Raw genomic sequence first — 11,351 nt, 5'->3', positions numbered from 1 at the left:
CGTCTCTTCTGAGCTTTCTGGCTGTGGCCATGGGGTAAATGGCACTGGAACGGCTAAAAGATGCCACTCGGGACGGTTGGTCTTTGCCCTCAGTAGCCTGTGAGCTCACCCGGGATTATCAGGTGCTGGAAAATTGAAGTACAAGCTGAATGCCAATTTGTAGATAAACAGTAGAACCTCACTTTCTAGCCAGGCAGACTACTTACTTGCCTTCCAGAATGTCATCTCCCTGCGTCAGAGGGCTGGAGGTGCTCAGTAAAGGTGACTGGATTACTGGGTGAGTGTGAGTGAAGCAGGGGACCGATTCTTCCAGCGGACCATGGGCTCCCCACTCTGGGAGAGCCCGCCCAGCCTTCCTTCCTCCACCACAGGTTGCCCTCTGCTAGGCCCCCACTAATGCTCTGGGCCCAGAGATGACAGCTGCCCGCCCTGGCCGCAGGAAGTTGCGCTAGCCCCGGTGTTTGCAGAGCACCTAGTGGTGGAGCTGTGCAGGGGATTCACTGATAGTTTATCTCCCATTTTTTTTGCTGGTCTCCTTGTGGAGGTTTGGGCGGGGCTCCTTCCATCCCTTCACATGGAATCTCTTCCATTCATTTCTACAGTCACTCTGCACTCCCATTGCAGAGGAGCTAAGATGCTGCATCCCCACGACATGCCTCAAAAATAAAAAATAAAGTCACTCCTTTATTCATTCAAAATGTCCTGGGCACTTCTCGTTTATTAAACATTCCAGTGGCCTCTAGGGGCAGAATAGCCTGATGATTAAGAACACAACGCTCTGTTCCTGACTCCACCACTTGCACTTAATGCCTTTAGGCAGATTATTTCACTTCTCAGTCCCTCAGTTTCCTTGCCTGTCAAGTGGGGATATGACAATGGTATATGCTTGATGGGGTTGATGTCAGACTTCAGTGAGTTAGCACCTCTGAGTGCCTGGCAGTCGTAAGCACGTGATAGGCATCAGCTGTTTTCCATCATCGTTGCTTTGCAGCTGCCAGTGCTGGGAAGCAGGGTGAGGGTAAGCAGAGGTCCCTGATCTCCTGGGCAGATCGACCCCGGTCACCTAACGACTCCGACACGCGCAGGTCCCCAGGTGTAACAAGTGCCTGTGATGGTGGGGAGAGACTTTTTCAGTGGGACTGGAGGCAGCTTCCCCGAGGAATGGTTGCACTGGCTGCCTTCTGAACGAAGGGGCGTTGTGATAGAAGTCAGAACAGCGGTCACCGGGGGTGGAGGGGTCGGGGAGAAGCGTAGACTGCCAAGGTCACAAGGCAGCCTTACAGTATTGGGGACGTTCTAAATCTAGATCTGGGTGGGAGTCACATGAATGTACACATCTGTAAATAATTGCTGAGCTATGTATTTCAGTGCACTGTATGTACTTTATACCTTAGGAAGAATAAGTGGACAGGCATTAGCTTAGTGAGAGGAGGGGAAAGTGGTCCAGACAGAGGGAAGAGGATGTGCAAAACCCCTGTGGCAGAAGGGGCTGGGTAAGTCCCAGGGACTCGAAGGAAAAGCGAGTGTGGCTGCCGCAGGTGAGCAGGAGGGACTGTGGGGAAGGATGGGGCTGGAAGAGGCAGGGCTGGCTGGGCCTGAGAAGTCTGCCGCATCCTGAGGGTGCTGGGATACTGGTGTAGGGTATTTAGCAAGCAGGGTTGGGGTGGTGGGAAGGAAGATACAGGGGGACTGACTGGAGGGGCGCTGGGGGAGGCACACATGCACCATGATGTGCTGTAGGCCTAGGGTGGAGGAGGGGCGCGGAAGCCTTTAGTAGGCGCAGTTGACTGGGCTTGGTGATGCGCTCGGATGCTGGGGAAGGGCCAGTGGTCCCTGGTGTCTGGCTCCCTTTGCTGGAGGGTTGGTCCTGCAGAACCCTGAACTGGGTGCTCGGGGAGAGGCCCAAGGGTGGGGGAGGAGGAACTTTGGGGGATCCGCACGGAGGCGCCTCTGAGGGGTGTCGGGCAGGTAGCTGGATGTAAACAGTCTCTTCAGTTGGAATAGCGCTTAGGGTGTGTCCTGAAAGCATTTATGTGGATGTGCATTTTTTGATTTCCTCACGGTCCTTAGGTTTGGCAGCCCCTCATCCTGTGTTTTCCACAAGGATTTGCCTTTCAGAGGTAACGTGATTCCTCAGGGTGATTCTTGCAACTAGTAGCTGATCTCAAGGGCAGATCCTATCAGTGACTTCAGCTCAGGGGGTCCTCCCATGACATCGTGGGTCTTTCGTGGTTGGGGAGTCCTTGCCGTCTTGAGCAGAGTCTCACCGGCTGTGAGTCTAGGCGATGACTGGTCTTCCGAGATTCAGTGGCTTCACTTGGAGCCTCACCAGCTCCGCCTTGACTGCTTGGAAGCGGAGGTTCTTTATTTCCATCTTCCTGGTTGAGATGTGCATGGTTGCCAGGGCTCCTCTGACCAAGCCTGATTCAAGGGCCTCCAGGTATTTTAGGAGTAACCGCCCTCTTCCTTGGGCCCTCTGGAGGGGCTGGGAGACTGGCTGAGGTCTCTGCCCCACACTGGGGCCTGCTTGCCCAGTGGGGAGGGTCTCTGCTGCAGCAGCTGCTACTCGGCAAGCCCTTAATGCCTCTGCTTTCTGGGCTGCTTCCCAAGGGCTGCAGGAGAGAGAGACCCCTGTCCTGAGGGAAAGGAATGGCGGGCTTGTCCTTCTCAGCCTGGCACCACCTGCTCCGGGCATCGCCTTTGCTCTGACCAGGGCAGCTTGACCAGAGGTGTCCTCTAGCTTGGAAGGGCACTTGCTTTCTGGGGTCAGGCTCACTTCTCCCCCCGCCCTTAGTCAGCAGAATGCGTGTCCATCCTTTCATGGGTCCGCAGGGCACCGGCCCGCCTCCCTGCTGTTGAAGTTTGCCCAAGTCATTCAAATGACCGTCCTGCCACCCACTCCCCGCCCCCACCTCCCCGCCATGACTGCCTCCCAAGGTGTTCTGTGCTGACCGTGGGAAGGCTGTGGTTTCCAGGGGCCGGGGGCCAGAGCCCGCTCCCTGACTCTGACCGTGACGCAGGGCCTCCGGCTCACAGCCCAGAATAGCCTAGGCTGCGCTCTATCCCAGCTGCCCTATCACTTTGCAAACTGGAATCTAATTTGCTGTCCACCCTCCCCACCCCAGTCTCTCAGTCCGTACCGCTTTCTTTGCTCATGAAATATTTATAATCACAGATTATGTTTCCCTATGAGTATAAACTTGCTTTTGTTTTTTTCCCTCCTCCGCCCTTAAGAAGCTGCCTCTGACAAGTCAAAGAGCCTCATCTCTCTGGGTTCATAGACCTCATCCACGAGTCTGCTGCAGCCTCCGGCTCCACCCTCGGGTTGACTCCCTCTGCTGCCCCACCGCCAGACAGACCTTGAACATCGGGGCTTGTGGTTGGGAGACTGGCTTCCAGTCAGGCCTGTGCGGTGAACTAGCCGAGTGACTGGGCGAGTCACCGCTTCGGGGAGCTGGCTCCTCCACCGGTGGGCGTGCCTCCGGGGTCACCAGGCACGGCCCTCGCCCCAGCCACCTGGAAGGGTGTGCCCTTGGCGGCAGATGGGGACCTGGCCGAAGAATGTGCAGGATCAGCCTGTGGCCATGAACACTCCTGGAAAAATAACCCAAAGCCAACCACCTCTAGCTGGGATGGTGAGGCCACATCACTTGCTGGATGGCAGGCAGTCCCTCGCCCAGCCTTGCTTTAGTGAAGTAGGGGGATGTGGGGGGCACTGGTGGGCAGGACCTGCCAGAGGCCAGCCTCCTCCCCTCTGCAGGGGTGGGGCCAGGGCGTGGCTGGGCCTCAGCTGATCACAGCCTCCTTGGCTTCTCTGCTCCATCCTCCTCTTGCCTTTCTTGGCCTCTTATGTCCTCTCTCGGCTGCTGAGAATTCTTGTTTTTGATGAAAACTGCATGATACTGGAATCGGATGCTTAACTGAAATTCAAATCTGTCCGAACAGCTGCTTTTCTTTCCTTCCCCTAATTTTGTAATTCAGTCTCTTAACAAAAAAAAAAATTTCAGGATTTCATTTTATTCTTTCCCACCTGCAGGTCGGTTCCCCTCAGATTTTGGACATTTGCTGAATTGTTTTTGCCAAATGCTAGTAATTTCCCAAATTAGTTGGACTTCCTAGGCTCAAAGTAAAAATGAGTTCGCTTCTCCATTTTTACCATCAAGCCAGTTTCTTTATGATTTCTTAAAGCCAGTGGTTTCCAGTCAGATTCAGTGATAACCAGCTGTCACTTGCTTGATATAGGCTATCTCGTAAGACATACCACTAGCTTTTTAAAATTTTATTTTTATTTTGTTAGCCACACTGTGCAGCGTGTGGAATCTTAGCTACCTGACCAGGGATCGAACCTGTGCCCCATGTCTTGGAAACATGGAGTTTCAACCCCTGGACAGCCAGGGAAGTCCCTTTTTTTTTTTTTTAAAGGAAGTGAATTTAAACTTACTTTGAGAATTTCATCAGAGCCCTTGAATAATTGGGATACCCCTGGGTATTATGAAACTGTGACTGGCAGTTGATTTTAGGCCAAATATTTACATGACAAATAGAGGCAACTCTCGGTCAGTTGAGACTGATGATCTGGTGGGCGGGCGATCAGAGCCACCCTCCTGGCTCCCTGCTCTGGGCGCCTTGTTGATTTGTCTCTCTCCTGAGGAAGAGGAAAGAGACCTTCCTTCTCTCCCAGTGCTGGCCTTTCCTGGGGATGCTGTGCCGGGCCTGCCAGGATTTCCCAGGCTGGGAGTGGGTGGTGCTGCCCTAGCCCCACAGGCTCACCCAGTGCCCTGCCCAGCTGGCACGTGTCCATGTGCCGTACTGGCACTGTCCTTACCCACTTACATTGACTCATTGGTTTGCTGCCGGTTCTGGTTAAAGGTTTGCTCATGAAGAAGAATGAAACGCTTGCTTGAAATGAGATTTTAGAGTTCTCTGCGAATTTTGTTTCTCCAGGCAGGGTCCCCACAATAGACAAATGATTAAGAATTCCTTGCATGGGTGCTCGCTTTGCAGCACATATACTAAAATTGGAACAAGACACAGATGTAGAGGGTAAAGTTGTGGTACATAGACAAATGGATACCAAGGGGAGAAGGGGGAAGTGGGAGGAATGGGGAGATTAAGACTGACATGTGCACACTGCTGTGTATAAAATAGTTAACTGTTGAGAACCTACTTTACAGCACAGGGAACTCTGCTCAGTGCTCTATGGTGACCTAAATGGGAAGGAAATCTAAAAAAGAGGGGGGATATATATACACACACATATATATATGTATATATATACCAGGGAAGCATATATATATATATATGCTTCCCTGGTAGCTCAGCTGGTAAAGAATCCACCTGTAAAGCAGGAGACCTTGGTTTGATTCCTGGGTCAGGAAGGTCCCCTGGAGAAGGGACAGGCTACCCACTCCAGTGTTCTTAGGCTTCTCCGGTGGCTCAGCTGGTAAAGAATCCACCTGTAATGTGGGAGACCTGGGTTTGACCCTTGGGTCAGGAAGACCCCCTGGAGGAGGGCATGGCAACCCATTGCGGTATTCTTGCCTGGAGAACCCCCATGGGCAGAGGAGCCTCGTGGGCGACAGCCCACGGGCCACAGAAAGTTGGACACAACTGAGCGACTAAGCGCAGCACACTGTATATGTATATATGCTGATATATATATGTGTATATATATATACTGATTACTTTTCTGTATAGTATAACATTGTAAAGCAACTATACTCTAATAAAAATTAAAAAAAAATACTTACATGGTTATCCATTTATTTGAACAGTGTTTGCTGCAGATCTGCTGTCCCATAGGCTTCCCTTTGTAATGAATTAAATTGCTTTTTAGTAGGTAACTGCTTGCAGAGTGATAGCCCACTTACGTGTATTTTTTCTTTTGTTACACATAAAAATTGATTTTAGTCTTACCCATTCCCTTTATTTATAAGATGTATTTATGGTTTTAAAAAGTCTGATACTGAAGCAATGTTGGTGCTTCAAGATATCTGAATCATGATATCTGATATCAGTGTCATGATACCTGAAAGAAATTACCAATCGACATATCTAAATGAGCATATGTCGATTCTACTATTTTTTCACGTTTTCAAAAATGCTAGGGATAAAAGAGATAAAAAGGAATGACTTTAAAAAAAAAACAACTGAAGTCTAGGGACTTCCTTGGTGGTCCAGTGGTTAAGAATCGGCCGTCCAATGCAGTGGGACACAGGTTTGATCCCTGGTTGGGGAACTAAGATCCCACAGGCCTTAGGTAACTAAGCCCTCTCGCTACAGCTACTGAGCCCACGTGCTCTGGAGCCCTGGCGCCACAACTAGAGAGAAGCCTGTGTGCCGCAACCATGACGCAACACAGCCAAAAATAAATAAATACTTTGAAAAGATTTTGGGAGGAGGAATCAAGATGGCAGAACAGAAGGACATGGAGATCACCCTCTCCCACACACACACAATTCTGATGAACACCAAACCTGTGTTCCAAATGTGTTCGCATTAGCTGGGACCCTGGCTGGCCCTGAGCTGTGGCTCTCTGCTGGCCCATGGGGATGGGATGGTCCTGGCAGCAGGAGCTGTGGCCACCAAGTCCACTCACAGCTGCCCACATGCCAGCTGCTAGCCTGGCCAGTCCCACCTCCCTCCCTGCCCTTGGGCTAGGGCTCAGGTTGTATTCTATACGAATATGGCTATAGTATTTCTTTTGTTTTTCCTCTTAAAAAATTTTTTTTAATAATTTTAATTGGAGGATGATTACAATATCGTGGTGGTTTTTGCCATATATTCACATGAATCAGCCATGGGTGTACATGTGTCCCCCATCCCGAACCCCCCTCCCACCTCCCTCCCCATCCCACCCCTCTGGGCTGCCCCAGTGCACCGGCTTTGAGTGCCCTGTTTCATGCATCGAACTTGGACTAGTCACCTATTTCACATATGGTGATATTCATGTTTCAGTGCTACTCTGTCAAATCATCCCACCCTCGCCTTCTCCCACAGAGTCCAAAAGTCTGTTCTTTGTGTCTCTTTTGCTGTCTCGTGTATAGGGTCATTGTTACCATCTTTCTAAATTCCATATATATGCATTAATATACTGTATTGGTGCTTTTCTTGCTGACTTACTTCACTCTGTATAATAGGCTCTAGTTTCATCCACCTCATTAGAACTGATTCAGATGTATCCTTTTTAATGGCCAAGTAATATTCCATTGTGTATATGTACCACAACTTTCTTATCCATTTGTCTGCCAACGGACATCTAGGTTGCTTCCATGTCCTACCTATTGTAAACAGTGCTGAGATGAACATGGGGGTACACGTGTCTCTTTCAATTCTGATCTTGTTCTTCCTCTTTTTAAAAAATATTTATTTGGCTGCATTGGGAGTTAGTTGTGTCATAGATAAGATCTTGCCTTGGCATGTGGGATCTTAGTTCCCCGACCAGAAGTTGAACCCGCATCCCCTGCATTGCAAGGTGGATTCTTAACTACTGGACCACCGGAAAAGTCCTGCTATAGTATTTCTCTTAACTCTGTATTTCCAACACCTGGCACATAGTAGATGTGCAGTAAATGTCAAACTAATAGATTCTCTGTGTTCAAGTTGGTGGTGAGTATTTAAAGGAGAGGAGAACTTTGTGTTTCCTAAGCGTCACTGCTGGGTGATGTGTAGTTTGTTTTGGGGAAGGCGTAGGGTACCTCTCACCAAGGACACGTCACAGCTAACCCAGATGTGGCCTGAGTTCATTTCCAAACAGAAGTGGGGGAACTCCCACCCATGTGGTTTGAGCATTTCACTATGACTCTGTCAATCTGGGGGCTAAGGAGCCCCCTGCATTTCACAGAGGAAAGCAGCAGATTCAATCGGAGCTTGGGTTTTCTGGGGCCCAGTCCAGTTCTTTTCACCTCACAGCATGACTGAATACTTTCTTTCACCACAGAGTTTAGAGACATGATGAACTTGCTGAAAAATACATTTGCCTGGGGCCTTACGGTACCCAGCCCGCAGGGGTAGGAAGCCGCATTGCTTCTGAGAAGCTTGGAGGGTTGGGGTTCCCCAGTGACTGTGATATTTCCTGAGGCATGGTGTGCAGTGGTGATGGGATCAGAAGGAAGCAGGTTGGTGTTGCTGTGGTCTGAAACCTCCCCTCCGACCCTTCATATACTCACTGGGTCTCAGGGCTTCAGAGGCCCCCTCGCGGCCCTCTCCTCCTCCCCCTGGATAGCCAGGAGCTTCCTCACTGGGGTCAGTGTGATCTCTGAACTTCACTGAGGGCAAACCTCTATTTCTGCAGTCCTTTTGCTGTACAGATGTCTCTTCTGTTGTGATCTCACCTCGTGCCTACTGCAAAGGCTTCCTGCAGCCTCGATGATGACGCTGGGTGGCAGGCGGGGCTGAGGTCCCTATTATATACATGGAGTAAGTGCACAGTGGAGTTGAGCCCAGCATCCCTTCTTATTACTCTATGAGGCCTCTGCTATGCCTGGTACCAATCCCCCAACCCCAGCACAGTGCTGCCACATCTCTTTGTAACTGATAACCGCCCCCCCCACCCCAGCCCCCGGGCTCAGAAACAGCATCCGTCTTGTTCAGGGCTGTGTCTCTGGTGCTCCGTAAATGCACACAAAAAATATTGAGAGCTCAAAGGTTAAAATTTGGATTCTCAATTTAGGAGTCAGTACAGATGTCTAGTATAGGAGTCGGCAGACATTGGCATTTATGATATATTTCCAGGGACTGGTACAGGACAGGGTTGCATGCATGCATGCTAAGCCGCTTCAGTTGTGTCTGGCAGCTTGCAACCCTGTGGACTGTGGCCCGCCAGGCTCCCTCTGTCCATGGAATTTCCCAGGCAAGAATATTGGAGTGGGTTGCCATGCCCTCCTCCAGGGTTTCTTCCTGACCCAGGGATCAAACGGGTTCTTTACTACTAGCACCACCTGGGAAATCCACAGCGTTGCATATCTGCATGGAGATCCTTCCCCAGTGGACTTCGCCCACACTGGCTGGATGCCCAGCGATTCCTGCTCATAGGCTCTCTTCCCATGCCAAGTCTGGACTGATATCCCTGTTAAGCTGGAGTTCATGTTTGCATCCAAAGAATCTATGTGTGCTTTTCTGGAGAAAATCCATAATGAAACGTGACTTTTGGTTGTAACTTGGATATATCTTACCAGGATTAGCCAGGCATGAACAAGGAACCCTTAACTGGAATTTGTTTTCTTTCTTTTCCGAATATAGAATATTCCTAAATTTGCTTTCAATCACACACACACAAATTTTAAATATCTTCAAACATTTAGAAAACAATAAAGATAGTTACGAAGCAGTTTATGAGGCTGCGGTTTCTACAGGGTTCAGAGGGCAGCCATCATTTCAGGCGGGTGAATGGGAATTATCGTTAAACATTGGTTCCTAAATAGCAGTGTAGATTTGTAGGAATGAAACCCACATAGAACTCGTGCAGCTCTGCACTTGATTTCTGTTTATTGGCCCATTGCCCTGATTAAGCCCTAGCGGTAGAGCAGGTGATGGAGAATCTAGAAGGCTGCAGCTTGTTAAACGGTTGAGATACTAGAGCAGCAAGTCAAGGCCATCAGAGCACTGGGTCCTTTGGCTCACAGAGTGCAGATGGAGGGACTCAGTCCACACGAGACACTCTGGGCTGGGGGTCAAGGTCAGCTGCTTGTGGGGTTGCCCGAAGGTTGGGTCACTTTCGTTTAGTCACTAAGTCATGTCTGACTCTTTGTGGCCCCATGGACTACATGTAGGCTGCACCAGGCTCCTCTGTCCATAGGGTTCTCCAGGCAAGAATAATGGAGTGGGTTGCCATTTCCTTCTCCATGGGTTACCTTGGTGAGTCACTTTTCCCAGAGTTTTACAACCCCACTCATTCCCCATGACTGTCCTAGCAGTAACCTTCCTACCTTACAAACTCACAACTTTGGGGTCACTTTGGGGTTTGTCCCTCTGTTCCCTGTCCAGTTTTATTGATAGTGCTCACAAAGTGCTGCCTATTCTCTTATAGCACAGTGGCCTTTCACCCCCGTCCCATCCCAGGGCCCCAGCCCAGGCTAGGCAGGCTGCTACACAGCTCCTGTCAGTGTCCAGCCGCTCCCCCTGCAGAAGCAGCTCTTGGTGTACACACTCCATCTCTTCATCCGTCACCCCATCTAGAGGCCTGGGGTCTCTAGCACACGGTAACAGGAGCAGAGACCCCAGTGTATTAAGAAAGCAATGTATTAGGGGCTTACTTGGTGCCAGTTTGTGCCAGGCAATTGACAGATTCTATCCCAAGCAGTCCTCACAGTGACACTGTGGTCACTGTGCCTGAGACATGGCTGAGAAAACCTAGCTGAGAAGGGTCAGGGGAGAGGGGGTCAGGTGTGGGCTAGGGTTTGAAGTCAGTGCATCTGATCTCATAGCTCCTGCTCTTTCTGCGGCACTGACTCTGGTGGAAATATTTTTTGGTTACGTGCCCTCGCTCAGCTATTAAAATTGTCTTCCGGAAGCGCCAGCTGCATGAGCTCTGCGGACACTGGCAGTCACTTCCAGTCACCTCCTAGGCCAGCTCCCTCCAGCAGGCCAAGGGCAGCTCTTCCCGCTGGAGGCCAGCTATCTGCAGTTTCCTGTCCGTTGCAGCCCCCGGGGGCTACGCTGGCCGGGGAAAGGAGGAAACGGGTCTCTGCCTTTCATTGCGTTTGCCCAGCTGCCTGCGGGCTCCTTGGCGGTGCCCTGTCTCACGGTGCAGTCCTTGGCACCCAGTCCTGAATGGGTTCCCAGACAGAGAGTGTGGGTCCTTCCCCACCCCCCACCAGCGCCCTCCTACACCCGAGGAAAGGCTGTCTCTGCTTCTCCAAACCCATCCCTCAGTTGGAACACTCAGGCAAAGCCAGTGGGGTGGGAGGTGAGGAACGGGGCAAGGGAACTTCTTCAAGAGGAGAGGTGGGCTATAGCTAGAGGGTGCCCCCAAGGAGCTTTTTGTTTATTAATTTGTTTTTATTTGGAGGATAATTGCTCGACAATATTGTATTAGCTTCTGCTGTACAACATGAATCAGCCTTAACTGTGTTATATGCCCTCTCTCCTGCACCCACCCCTGCCCCCATTCTACCTGTCTAGGTCATCACAGAGCATCAAGCTGAGTTCCCTGAGTCACAGCTGCTTCCCAAGGAGTTCTTGAGGTTGGAGAGACCCAAGCACCTCTTTGCAGACATATGGGTTCTCCCCTTACTGTGCCGGGTCTTTGGTAAGAAGATGTTAGCGAGGTGAGTACCAGGAGGTCACCTTAGCAGCAGGAGAAGACCCACGTGTGTGGGCCTCCAAGGATGCCCAGGCTTCAGGAAGTTGAC

The 11,351-nt window shown here is 50.6% G+C and overlaps 1 long non-coding RNA gene across 1 annotated transcript; it reads left to right on the top strand.

The window, feature by feature from the left end:
- The first annotated feature begins 1,667 nt into the window (after nucleotides 1–1,667).
- On the top strand, nucleotides 1,668–5,745 carry LOC147346861 (uncharacterized). The gene is made up of 2 exons (XR_015153245.1): nucleotides 1,668–2,120; nucleotides 3,235–5,745. It is a non-coding gene; the product is annotated as an uncharacterized LOC147346861 (long non-coding RNA).
- Nucleotides 5,746–11,351: the final 5,606 nt, after the last annotated feature.

The sequence above is a fragment of the Bos grunniens genome, chromosome 23 (assembly GCF_055505025.1).
Source record: "Bos grunniens cultivar Pamir isolate PY7600 chromosome 23, Bosgru_T2T1.0, whole genome shotgun sequence".
Lineage (NCBI taxonomy): Eukaryota > Metazoa > Chordata > Mammalia > Artiodactyla > Bovidae > Bos > Bos grunniens.
This window is presented reverse-complemented; position numbering and strand designations above follow the sequence as displayed.